At 56.6% G+C, this 12,604-nt stretch overlaps 1 pseudogene; it reads right to left on the minus strand.

Annotated features, from left to right (window-relative positions):
• LOC125526422 (uncharacterized) overlaps positions 1 to 12,604 on the minus strand; it is a 121,472-nt pseudogene that overhangs the window by 56,871 nt on the left and 51,997 nt on the right.

Here is a 12,604-nt window from a genome sequence, read left to right on the forward strand (position 1 = left end):
CAAGTACGCCACCGCCGACTCCTCAATGAAGACCAAACTCCGGGTAGACGCGTCCGGGAAGGTACTCAACCCGGCACCCAACACGCCGGTTGGGGACTCCAGCCGACGCCCACACCAGAACGACCACAAGCGCAAGGGCCCCGTGCCGCCCTCCACCAGTCGGCAGGTGGCCACAGTCGAAGACGAGCAGCCTGAAGGGCGGCCCGCACCCAAGAAGCAGAGGGGCGGCAAGCCAGCTTGGCAGCCGGCCTTCTCCTACGAGCAGACTCTCGACGCCCCGTGCAAGTTCCACAGCGGCGCGAAGCCGTCCAACCACACGACCCGGAAGTGCCACTGGCTCACCCGAATCTCCAAAGGTGAAGGGCTTGCGCCGCCTCCGCCTGCCGGTCCGCCGCCTCTGGCTCCGCAGCCGCCGGCCGCTCGACCCGCAGTCGGAGCCGTGCACGATGAGTTCCCAGAGGAGCATGCCGCCTATGTCATCTTTACAAGCCAGCCCGAAGACCGGCGCAACAAACGCCGAGAGCACCAAGAAGTCGGCATGGTCGCTGCCAACCCCGCCGAGCACATGCACTGGTCAGAAATACCTATCAGCTGGAGCCGGGCCAACCACCCAGAGGTGATGCCGTCTCCCGGCTCTTATGCGTTGGTTTTGGATGCCACCCTTGCAACGGATAGACGCGCCGCCCGTTTCTCCCGCGTGCTGATAGACGGCGGGAGCAGCATCAACATCCTGTACCATGACACCCTGGAGAAGCTGAATGTAAAGACGAAGCAACTCCTGCCTACTCGGACTATGTTCCATGGCATCATACCCGGCCTGTCCTGCGCCCCCATTGGCAAGATCAAGATTGATGTACTTTTTGGGGACAAGGAGCATTTCCGCCGGGAGGCGATCTGGTTTGAATTGGTGGACCTGGAAAGCCCCTACCATGCATTGCTTGGCCGACCTGCCTTGGCCAGGTTCATGGCAGTTCCCCACTATGCATACCTCAAGATGAAGATGCCGAGCACCAAGGGCATCATCACCATAGCCGGCGATTACAAGAAGTCCTCTGAGTGCGCAGCAGCCAGCAGCCGGCTGGCCGAGTCCCTTGTGATTGCCGAAGAAAAGAAGATGTTGGACCGAGTCGTGGCCATGGTCGGCAAACAGTCGTCCTTGTCCCCCGATCCCAAGGAGCATGATGCTCAAGGATCTTTCCAGCCGGCCAAGGAGACGAAGAAGATACCTCTTGACCCCGAGCACCCAGAGAGGTTTGCCATCATCGGGGCAAACCTAAACAGCAAATAGGAAGGCGATCTCGCCGATTTCCTCCGTGAGAATCGGGACATCTTTGCATGGTCCCCCAAGGACATGCCGGGTGTTCCGAAGGAATTCGTCGAGCACAAACTACACGTCCGAGAAGACGCAAAACCAGTCAAACAACCCCTCCGCCGACTGTCGGAGGAAAAAAGAAGGATTTTAGGAGAGGAGATAGCCCGGCTTCTGGCAGCCAGCTTCATTATGGAAGTTTTCTTTCCAGAGTGGCTCGCCAACCCGGTCGTCGTGCTAAAGAAAACCAACAAGTGGCGCATGTGCATAGACTACACGAGCCTCAACAATGTTGGGGAACGTAGCATAAATTCAAAATTTTCCTACGTGTCACCAAGATCTATCTATGGAGTCATCTAGCAACGACGGAGGAGTGGATCTACATACCCTTGTAGATCGCGCGCGGAAGCGTTCAAGAGAACGGGGTTGATGGAGTCGTACTCGTCGTGATCCAAATCACCGATGATCCTAGCGCCGAACGGACGGCACCTCCGCGTTCAACACACGTACGGAGCAGCAACATCTCCTCCTTCTTGATCCAGCAAGGGGGAATGAGAGGTTGATGGAGATCCAGCAGCACGACGACGTGGTGGTGGAAGTAGCGGGATTCCAACAGGGCTTCGCCAAGCGCCGCGGGAGGAGGGAGATGTGTCATGGGAGGGAGAGAGAGGCGCCAGGCCTTTTTTTGCTGCCCTCCCTTCCCCCACTATATATAGGGCCAAGGGAGAGGGGGGGCGCAGACTTGGCCCTTCCTCCAAGGAAGGGTGCGGCCAAGGGAGGAGTCCATCCTCCCCAAAATCTTTGATCATCTCATCAAAGCATACATTCCAACTCCGAGATGCTTACTCCAGTCCTCAGAAGGATTGCTGGAGCTTTGCATACTTATTAGCATCTTTCAGGATTGACAAAACCTTCCGGTTGTATCACATACAACCTTTCCTCAAGAAAATTGTCGAGGAAACAATGGTTTTTGGCATCCTATCTGCAAGATTTCACAAATAATGCTGTAATTGCTAATATAATTCCAACAGACTCTTAGCATCGCTACGAGTGAAAAGTCTCATTGCAGTCAACTCCTTGAACTTGTCGAAAAACATCTTAACGACAAGTCGAGCTTTCTTAATGGTGATACCTACCATCATTGCCCGTCTTCCTTTTAAAATCCATATGTACCTAACAGCCTTACGACCATCAAGTAGTTCTCCCAAAGTCTACACTTTGTTTTCATATATGGATCCTCTCTCGGACTATATGGCCTCGAGCCATTTTGGAATCCAGGCCCACCATCGCTTCTCCATAGCTCGTAGGTTCATTGTTGTCTAGCAACATGACTTCCAAGACAGGATTACGTACCACTCTGAAGTAGTACGCATCCTTGTCATCCCACGAGGTTTGGTAGTGACTTGATCTGAAGTTTCATGATCACTATCATAAGCTTCCACTTCAATTGGTGTAGGTGCCACAGGAACAACTCCTGTGCCCTGCCACACACTAGTTGAAGAGACGGTTCAATAACCTCATCAAGTCTCCACCATCCTCCCACTCAATTCTTTCGAGATAAACTTTTCCTCGAGAAAGGACCCGATTCTAGAAACAATCCCTTATTGCTTTCGGATCTGAGACAGGAGGTATACCCAACTGTTTTGGGTGTCCTATGAAGATGCATTTATCCGCTTTGGGTTCGAACTTATCAGCCTGAAACTTTTTCACATAAGCGTCGCAGCCCCAAACTTTTAAGAAATGACAGCTTAGGTTTCTCTAAACCATAGTTCATATGGTGTCATCTCATCGGAATTACGTGGTGCCCTATTTAAAGTGAATGTGGTTGTCTTTAATGCCTAACCCATAAACTATCGTGGTAATTCGATAAGAGACATCATGGTATGCATCATATCCAATAGGGTGCAGTTATGATGTTCGGACACACCATCACACTATGGTGTTCCAGGCTGTATTAGTTGTGAAACAATTTCCACAATGTCTTAATTCTGTGCCAAACTCGTAATTCAGATATTCATCTCTATGATCATATCATAGATATTTTATCCTCTTGTCACGACGATCTTTCAACTTCACCCTGAAATTACTTGAACCTTTCAATAATTCAGACTCGTGATTCATCAAGTAAATATACTCAACATCTACTCAAATCATCTATGAAGTAAGAACATAACGATATCCACTACATGCCTCAGCACTCATTGGATTGCACGCATCAAAATGTATTACTTCCAACAAGTTGCTTTCTAGTTCCATTTTACTGAAAACGAGGCTTTCAGTCATCTTGGCCATGTGGTATGATTTGCATGTCTCAAGTGATTCAAAATCAAGTGAGTCCAAACGGTCCATTTGCATGGAGTTTCTTCATGCATATACACCAATAGACATGGTTCGCATGTCTCAAACCTTTCAAAACAAGTGAGCCCAAAGATCCATCAACATGGAGCTTCTTCATGCGTTTTATACCGATATGACTTAAGTGGCAGTGCCACAAGTAGGTGGTACTATCATTACTATCTTATATCTTTTGGCATGAACATGTGTATCACTATGATCGAGATTCAATGAACCATTCAATTTAGGTGAAAGACCATTGAAGGTATTATTCAAATAAACAGAGTAACCATTATTCTCTTTAAATGAATAACCGTATTGCGATAGACATAATCCAATCATGTCTATGCTCAACGCAAACACCAATCTCGATGGTAGAGGGAGCGTGCCATGCTTGATCATATCAACATTGGAAACACTTCCAACACATATCATCAGCTCACCTTTAGCTAGTCTCCGTTTATTCTGTAGCTTTTATTTCGAGTTACTAACACTTAGCAACCGAACCGGTATCTAATACCCTGGTGCTACTAGGGGTACTAGTAAAGTACACATTAACATAATACATCCAATATACTTCTATCGACCTTGCCAGCCTTCTTATCTACCAAGTATCTAGGGTAATTCTGCTCCAGTGGCTGTTCCCTTTAGTACAGAAGCACTTAGTCTCGGGTTTGGGTTCAACCTTGGGTTTCTTCACTAGAGCAGCAGCTGATTTGCCGTTTCATGAAGCATCCCTTTTTGCCCTTGCCCTTCTTGAAACTAGTGGTTTCACCAACCATCAACAATTGATGCTCCGTCTTGATCTCTACTTTTGTGGTGTCAAACATCGCGATATCTCAAGGATCATCATATATGTCCGTAATATATTATAGTTCATCACGAAGCTCAAGCAGCTTGGTGGTAATGACTTCAGAGAACCATCACTATTTCATCTGGAAGATCAACTCCCACTCGATTCAAGCGATTGTTGTACTCAGACAATCTGAGCACGAGTTCAACAATTGAGCTTTTCTCTCTTAGTTTGCAGGCTAAGAAAATCGTCGGAGGTCTTATACCTCTTGACGTGGGCACGAGCCTGAAATTCCAATTTCAGCCCTCGAAACATCTCATATGTTTCGCGACGTTTCAAAACGTCTTGAAGCGTGTACTTCGCCGCCAAGAAGCTGAAGCCCTACTTCCAAGAGCATCCCATCACGGTCGTATGCACCGCCCCGCTGGCCAAGATCATAGGCAGCCGGGATGCATCCGGCCGGGTGGCAAAATGGGCCATCGAGCTGGCCCCTACACGATCTTCTACCAGCCTCGCACCGCCATCAAGTCCCAAGCATTGGCCAACTTCCTCGTCGACTGGGCTGAGACCCAGTACCTAACACTAGCTCCCGAGTCCACTCATTGGCGCATGCACTTCGATGGGTCCAAGATGCGCACCGGCTTGGGAGCCGGCGTCATCCGCACCTCTCCCAAGGGCGACAAGCTCAGATACACGCTGCAAATTCACTTTGCCGCCTCCAACAACGTGGCCGAGTACGAGGCGCTCATACACGGGCTCCGGCTTGCCAAAGAACTCGGCATTCGCCGGATCCTATGTTATGGTGACTCGGACTTGGTGGTCTAGCAATCATCCGGCGACTGGGATGCCAAGGACGCAAATATGGCAAGCTACCGCTTCCTCGTTCAGCAGATCAGTGGGTATTTTGAAGGATGCGAGTTCCTCCACGTACCACGAGCCGACAACGAGCCAGCTGATGCCCTGGCTCTACTAGGCTCCACTCGGCAAGCAATACCAACCGGTGTCTCTCTACAATGCCTCCTCAAGCCGTCTATCAAGCCGTCTCCAGAGTCCGATTCCATCTTCGTGCCGCCTGACCCCGACGCGGCCGGCTCGAAGAACCAAGCAGGTGACCCGGGGACTTCGATAGTCGGCCAGGGGACATCAGCAGGCGGCTCGGGGACTTCCGTAGTTACACCCGACCCGGGGACTGCTACACCCGGCTCGGGGACTGCGGTAGTCGGCCCGGAGTCTACACCAACACAACAGGCGGCGGCCGACTCCAGCATTTCACCGCCCAGCCTGCCCGCCCTGGTCGCAGTAGCCGTGTTGGCAATAGAAGAAGTCGCAGCTCCATCTTGGGCTCAATCCATCCTCAATTTCCTAATAAACCAAGATCTGCCGGCTGACGAAACAGAGGCAAGACAAGTCCAACGCCGAGCTGGGGCATACACAATCGTCAACGGAGAACTCGTCAAGCGCACTGTCACTGGAGTCCTCCAGCGATGCGTCGTGCGAGAGAAGGGCATTGCAATCCTCAGAGACATCCACCAAGGAGAATGCGGCCACCATGCGGCCTCAAGATCACTCGTCGCCAAAGCTTTCCGCCATGGTTTCTTTTGGCCGACTGCTTTGGATGACGCCAAGCAGTTAGTTAAACATTGCAAAGGGTGCCAACTCTTCAGCACCAAGCAACACATGCCGGCTTCAGCACTCAAGACCATTCCCCTCACTTGGCCCTTCACCATTTGGGGACTGGACATGGTGGGCCCATTCAAGACGGCACGCGGCGGCATGACACATCTGCTTGTCGCCGTGGACAAATTCACCAAATGGATTGAGGCAAAGCCAATCAAGAAGCTGAATGGGCCGACTGCTGTGACATTTATCGCAGATATAACAACTCGGTACGGCGTACCACACAGCATCATCACCGACAATGGCACGAATTTCGCCAAGGGAGCCTTGGCACGTTTCTGCGCGACGCAAGGCATCCGGTTGGACTTAGCGTCCGTTGCCCACCCGCAGTAAAACGGCCAGGTTGAGCAAGCCAACGGCCTCATCCTTTCCGGCATCAAGCCCCGACTGGTCGTACCACTAGAGCGTTTAGCCGGCTGTTGGCTCGATGAGCTGCCGGCCGTCCTCTGGAGTCTGCGCACTACACCAAACAAGTCAACCGGCTTCACTCCTTTCTTCCTCGTGTATGGTGCCGAGGCGGTCATCCCAACTGACAGCGAGTTCGACTCGCCTCGGGTAACCATGTACACGGAAGCCGAGGCCAAGGAGGCACGAGAAGACGGCGTCGACCTGCTGGAAGAAGGTCGGCTGTTAGCCCTCAGCCGGTCCGCCATCTATCAGCAGGGCCTGCGCCGCTACCACAGCCGGAAGGTCAAGCCAAGATCCTTCCAAGAGGGCGATCTTGTGCTCCGGCTGATCCAGCGAACAACCGGCCAGCACAAGCTCTCGGCCCCTTGGGAGGGCCCCTTCGTCATCAGCAGAGCCTTAGGCAACGACTCCTACTACCTGATCGATGCGCAGAAGCCGAAGGCACGAAAGAGAGACGACTCCGGCAAGGAGTCGGAACGACCATGGAACGCCAACCTCCTCCGAAGATTTTACAGTTGAAATGCAGTATGTATCACGCTAACTTTTGTACTAAGTACGAGACAATAGGCCCCCCGAGGAGAGCTCGGGGACTGCCATCTTTTATCTATGGATGAAGAGTATCATGCTTATGACCTTGTCATTACATTCACTTTTTCCGTCCGGCACCGGGTTCGACTAGTCGGCCCGGGGACTGGCCGCCTGGAGTTATATTAGAAGTCCTACCCGTGGTCAGACAAGTAGTGTGCCGGCTCCCAAGCCTTCTCTTGCCAAAAGTCGCAGTTCGAAGAACCGGCTGTTCGGCTGGCAAGAGTTAAAGGCAGGAACGAGCGCCCACACGAAAAACAGCTAGGGACTAACGGACTAATATAACAAAAGCCGGTTTTTCTCCCACCACCGACCGACTACTAGAGTAGCCGGCCGGCCGGCTTCCATTCACCTCGCTCCAATCTAAGAAAGCTCGAGTACTTGCCTTCCCAAAAGGGGAAGGCGGCAAAGGAAACGGCCTAAGGATAAAAAGCATACATGAATGGAAACCAAACACGCACTCAATAATATTTACATAAAAGACCTTCAAAAGGCCAGCATTCAACATAGTTCGAATACACCCCAAGTGGGTGGAACTGCGCAAGTTTAATAAAATTGTTCAAAAGACAACAAGCAGGAAAAAACAAGGATGGCAGACTAAGCCAAGGGAGCGACTGGCGAGTCGGGCAGGTCGGTGGAGACAGCAGTGCCAGCTGGAGGAGTGGCCGGCTGGCGAACCTCGGCATGATCACCGCCTCCCGCAGAGGGCGCGCTAGCACGCGCCTTGTTGCCGGAGGCACGATCAGGCTGAGGCTGGCTGCCCGCTTCACCAGTCGGCTCAACGTCTTCACCTTCCTCTCCTTCGTCGTCTTCGCCTTCATCGCTGGAGGCGATCTCCTCTGCCGAGTCTTCACCAGCTGTCGGGTCCAGCCCGAACCACTCCTCCGGCTAGGCAACGACGTCGTCATTAATTTCAGGAGCGAAGACGCTGATGTCGGTAGACTCGGCGATCGTCGAAGCGCGCTGAGCGATAGCCGGCCGCACCTCCTCCATCTCTTTGTCGGCCTCTAGCCGCCAGGTGTGCAGCTGGTCCAGGTTCAGCCCTGGATACCAGGCTCGGACGAACTCCAGCGCCCGCCCAGCTCCAAGCTGGGCTGCCGATGCCTTCCAGGCCTCGAAGCGGCCAACCGCCACCTCCAACCAGTCGGCAGTCCGACTCGGGGTGCGGGGAATCGTCTCGCTTGGCCAGAGGGCGGCCAACACCTGCGCCCCGGCGCGCTGGAGGCGGCGGAGCATACGGTGAGCCGGTTGCAGCCGGGCTTGGACCGCCAAGAGTTGCTCCTCAAGCATCCGGCTCACGTCCGGCGCGATTTCAGCCCCCGCCTGCCAGCACGCCTCGCAATGGGCCTTGATGGATTAGGTGGTGAAGACGGAGTAGCCGGGAAAGTAGTCTGCACAGAGAACAAAAAGCAGCACAAGTCAGAACACAAATCAGGGATCAAGGGGCAAGCAGGGAGTGAAGAAGGCGGCTTACCGTCGATCAGATCCTCGATACGACTGAAGCCCTCGCTCAGCGCCTGTTTCGCTTCTGCCCAGCCCGCCACTTCGGTCTCGAACTCAGCCTTCAGGGTGTCCTCGCTGTCCTGCGCCTTCTTCAAGGCCGCCTTGTGGCTCTCCTCCTGGTCGGCCAACTTCTTGGCCAGGCGGTCACGCTCCAGGACCAACGCATTGTACTCGGCTTCCTTGGCGCGAAGGGCAGCCTGGGCCCCGCTGAGCTGCCCCCTCAAGTCGGCATTGGCTCCTGCAAACATGAAGACAAAGGAAAAAAATCAATAAGGAAGAAGTCGTCAAGGAAGATCCGACCCGGCTGCTCAGCAGTCGGCCCGAATCTCGGGGACTACACCCAGTGGGTGCGCTGACGCGCCCCCACAGGAGATGAACTAGACAAGCACGCACTCCGGCTGCTGGTCAGGTCCTCGGTTCTCCGGCCCAGCTCCTGAGCCTGGGAGTTGAAGGCGGCTGTGCGGAGGTTATGATACTCCTGGAAGATTATACAGGAGGCGAGGATAAGTTAAGTTACCTAGTAAGTTCCAAGCCGCCTGCGCAGCAGCCGACTCGGAACTCGGGGACTACACCCAGTGGGTGCGCTGACGCGCCCCCACGGAAGAAATCAAAAGAGCAAAATAACCAAGGCCAGAAGACTCACCCGGATGACGGCCCGTGTCGAGAGAAACTCTTGAGTATATCGCTGCAGCGAGGCGGCCTGGGCTTGAAGCCGGTTCCGGACCTCCTGGGCCGCCGCGTTCAGCTCGCCCGTCCCCCCGCTGGGAGTCCACTCGGACGTGCTGGCCCTGGCCGCCTCCAGGGCCTTCGCCGTCTGGCTGGCGCCCGCTGCTCGGTGCGGTTCCGGCACGGAGGCGCCACCCCCTGCGCGCCGGCGCAATGCCGGCTGCACCTCGAGGCCGGCCCCTGCCTCCGGCTCGCCCCCGGACGGCTGCTCTGGCGCCGCTGCTGATTGGCCGCTTTGGCCCACTCCAGTCGGCGCCGTCTGCGGCGCCCCCTCCATGACGATCGCGTGGTCCTCCCTCCTCTTCATCACCGGCGGGCCTTGGTCGACCTCCTCCGACAGGGGCACGGGAATGTCGGGGCCACGGCGCGGAGGGGAACGACGAGCAGCGGAGGCTGGTTGTGCGAGGCCTCCGCCTCCATCTCCGCGGCTGCCGCCTTCGCCCGGGCCTTGGCCGCCGTGTCGACCTGCTCCTTCGTCGCCTGGGCGGTCCTTCGCTCTGCCGCCTCCCGCTCCTCCCGCGCCTCCCGTGCGTTCCGCTCCGTGGCCTCCCTAAGGTCGGCGCGGGGATCCACGCGGCGGGAGCTTGAGGACCCTCCAGTCGGCCCGACTACGGAGCCGCCAGGGCCTCGCTCAAGGGAAAGCGGCGCCCTGCCCGGCAAGCAAAGAAAGGTTTAGAAGAGCTTCGGTCGAAAAAGACAACAAAAAGAAATATATATGCAAGACATTCGACGACTTACGCCGAGATCGCCTGCGGTTGTTTCACCGCCTTGCGGAAGCGGGCCGCCTTCGCGGCCGCCTCATCCCGCTTGGTCGCCGCTGTGGAAGCCTTGGATTTCTTCGGCCGGCTGTTGAAGAAGGTCGACGCGGCCCGGCGCTTCTGCGTGCAGCCACGGGCAGCCGGCACGGCAGACGAGCCCGCGCCTTGATGATCAGGCGCCGGCTGGCGGTGCAGGGCGGCTTCGACCTCGTCGTCGTCCGGCCAGTCTTCGAAGCCGGCCCCGAGTCCCGCGCCACCGGCCTCGTCGCCTTCCCCCATGATGGCGTCTTCCATGGCGGCCGCTCCCAGGTCCGGATCGTCAGCGTCGTCCACCGTGCGGTCGGGGAGGAGTTGGCGCTCTACCCCCGCGGCCTCGGCTGTCGGCGGAAGAAGAGGGTTCTGCTAAAGGCAAACCAATTGATCAAGAGTCGGCTATCATGAGGCCGGCGACAAAAAGGAGGAAAGGAAGAAAAAACTTACGGCAGGCGGAGGGTTGGCGCGGGAATACGGCTCATTGCCGTATCGCCAATCCTCAGCGAGCTTGCAGTTGGAGATCTAATTCACCATGTAAGACACCTCTGCGTGAGGCATCTCCCTGGTGCTCAGCCGGCACGGGTCGAAGCGGCCGCTCATCTGGCAGATCATGTGAGGCCGGCCATGGAGCGGAAGTACCCGGCGCTCCATGAAGGCGGCCACCAAGTCAGCTCCGGTCAGGCCCTCCGACTGGATCATCACCCGAAGCCGGGAGACGGCTGCGTTCCCGGCATGGGACAACGACCTGGCCCGGTAGCTCCACGAAGGTTGCCTCCCAGCCGGCGGGCTGGCTACGTAAGCCGGCAGGTTGACGTAGTCGCCTTGCTGGGCGACGTTCTTCATGTAGAAGTAGGACTTCTGCCAAAGCTTCACCGACTGGATCAGCGGAATGGACGGGAACGGATTGTTCTCGCTCGCCCGCCTCATGGCAATGAAGGCCCCGCAGGGGGCGGGCATGCCCGCGATGACGGTGCCGAGCTTGCTTTGGAAGAATTCCCCCCAGAGCTCGAGCATGGGGAGAACCCCAAGAAAGCCCTCGCACAGGGTGACGAAAGCCGACAGCAGCATCACCGCGTTAGGCGTGAGGTGATGCGGCTGGAGGTGGTAGAATTCGAGGAAGGCTCGAAGGAACCCGCTCGCCGGGAGGCCGAAGCCGTGCAGGCAGTGCGAGCGGAAGATCACCCGCTCGCCCTCCTCCGGTGCCGGTGAAATCTCCCTCGCCGGCGCTTGACGGACCCGCACTAAGTTCTCGCCCGGCAGGCGTCGCGTCCGGCGGAGGAACTCGACGTGGTCCTCGTGGACGTTGGAGCCATCCCACGAGCTCGACAGTGCCATGGGAGCGATGCGGCGGGGAGCAAGACTAAGCGACGGCGGAAAGGCGTGGCGAAGGGTTGCTGCGGCGGGGAGCAAGATGAAGCGACGGCAAAATGGCGTGGCAAAGGGTTGCTGCGGCGAAGAGAAGAAGAAGGAGGGCAAGAAGGGGCGGAGTGAGGGAGAGCGTGCGAGCCTCTGCCGCCCCCCCTCCTCCTCCTACTTATAGACCCTCGCGGCGGAGCCGAGAAGGTGCGGCGCGGGGGAACGTGCGGATCAACTGCGCCCACTCCCCCACGTTCCGCGATTATTGTGCCCTGATGGCATAATAAAACCGCCACGGGAAGGCGAGCGGTCCAAGTGGGCCGTAGAAGATCCGCGCTCGGGCCGGGGCCTATGAGTGGCAGGCCCGGGCCTGTGGCGGCGTCCCGTCGCGCGCGTGCGTTGGCAGGATTTCCTTGCCACATGGCCCGCGGAATGGCACGCGGTCAGCTCGTAGGGCGACTCGCGTTCCAGCCTACGAGAAACGGAGCTTTCCGAAGACGGCGTGCACAAGCAAAGCCGGCCCCTCAGGATAGGAAGCTGACCTGGCTTCTCGTCCCTTTGTCAGCCTCGACGCTCGATCAGCTTCAGGGACTACTGTCGGAGTAAATGACCATGGGTAGCCTAGCCGGCTCCCCCTGGACCTTCTAAAAAAATTACGAGCCGATTCGGCCCTCAAGAATCCAAGACACGGGGCCGCCTTCCCCTTGCCGGCTGTCTCCCAGGCCGGCTATCGGAAGGCGGCCCGACTTCAGCCCTCATGAAGAAAGCCGCGAGAGGGCCGGCTCCAAGAAGCCGGCCGCGAGAAGGCCGACTCCTAGAAGCCGGCTCCCATAAAGCGGTCAAGATCGTACCTTCGAAGTCTGCATCCACATAATGGCGATGTGACGGGGCGTGGCTACAGTGAAGCCTGCCACCCCCGAATCCTGGAGCACGCCTGGCGCAGTGCGCCGTACGGGTGGCCATGACCCGTCCGGCGCGGCACTGTTGCCACGTTGACCCTGATGTCATCCACGACGGGCCGCCAGCGCGGCCCATGGGCGGTGGGCCCTTTCGGGCAGAGAGACACCCGAAGGCGGCCAGGCCTCCCCCAGTCGGCCCAAGATAGAGCCGGCTCCCCACAGC

The sequence above is a fragment of the Triticum urartu genome, chromosome 1A, assembly GCF_056163025.1.
Source record: "Triticum urartu cultivar PI428250 chromosome 1A, HENAU_Tu73, whole genome shotgun sequence".
In the NCBI taxonomy this organism is placed as follows: domain Eukaryota; kingdom Viridiplantae; phylum Streptophyta; class Magnoliopsida; order Poales; family Poaceae; genus Triticum; species Triticum urartu.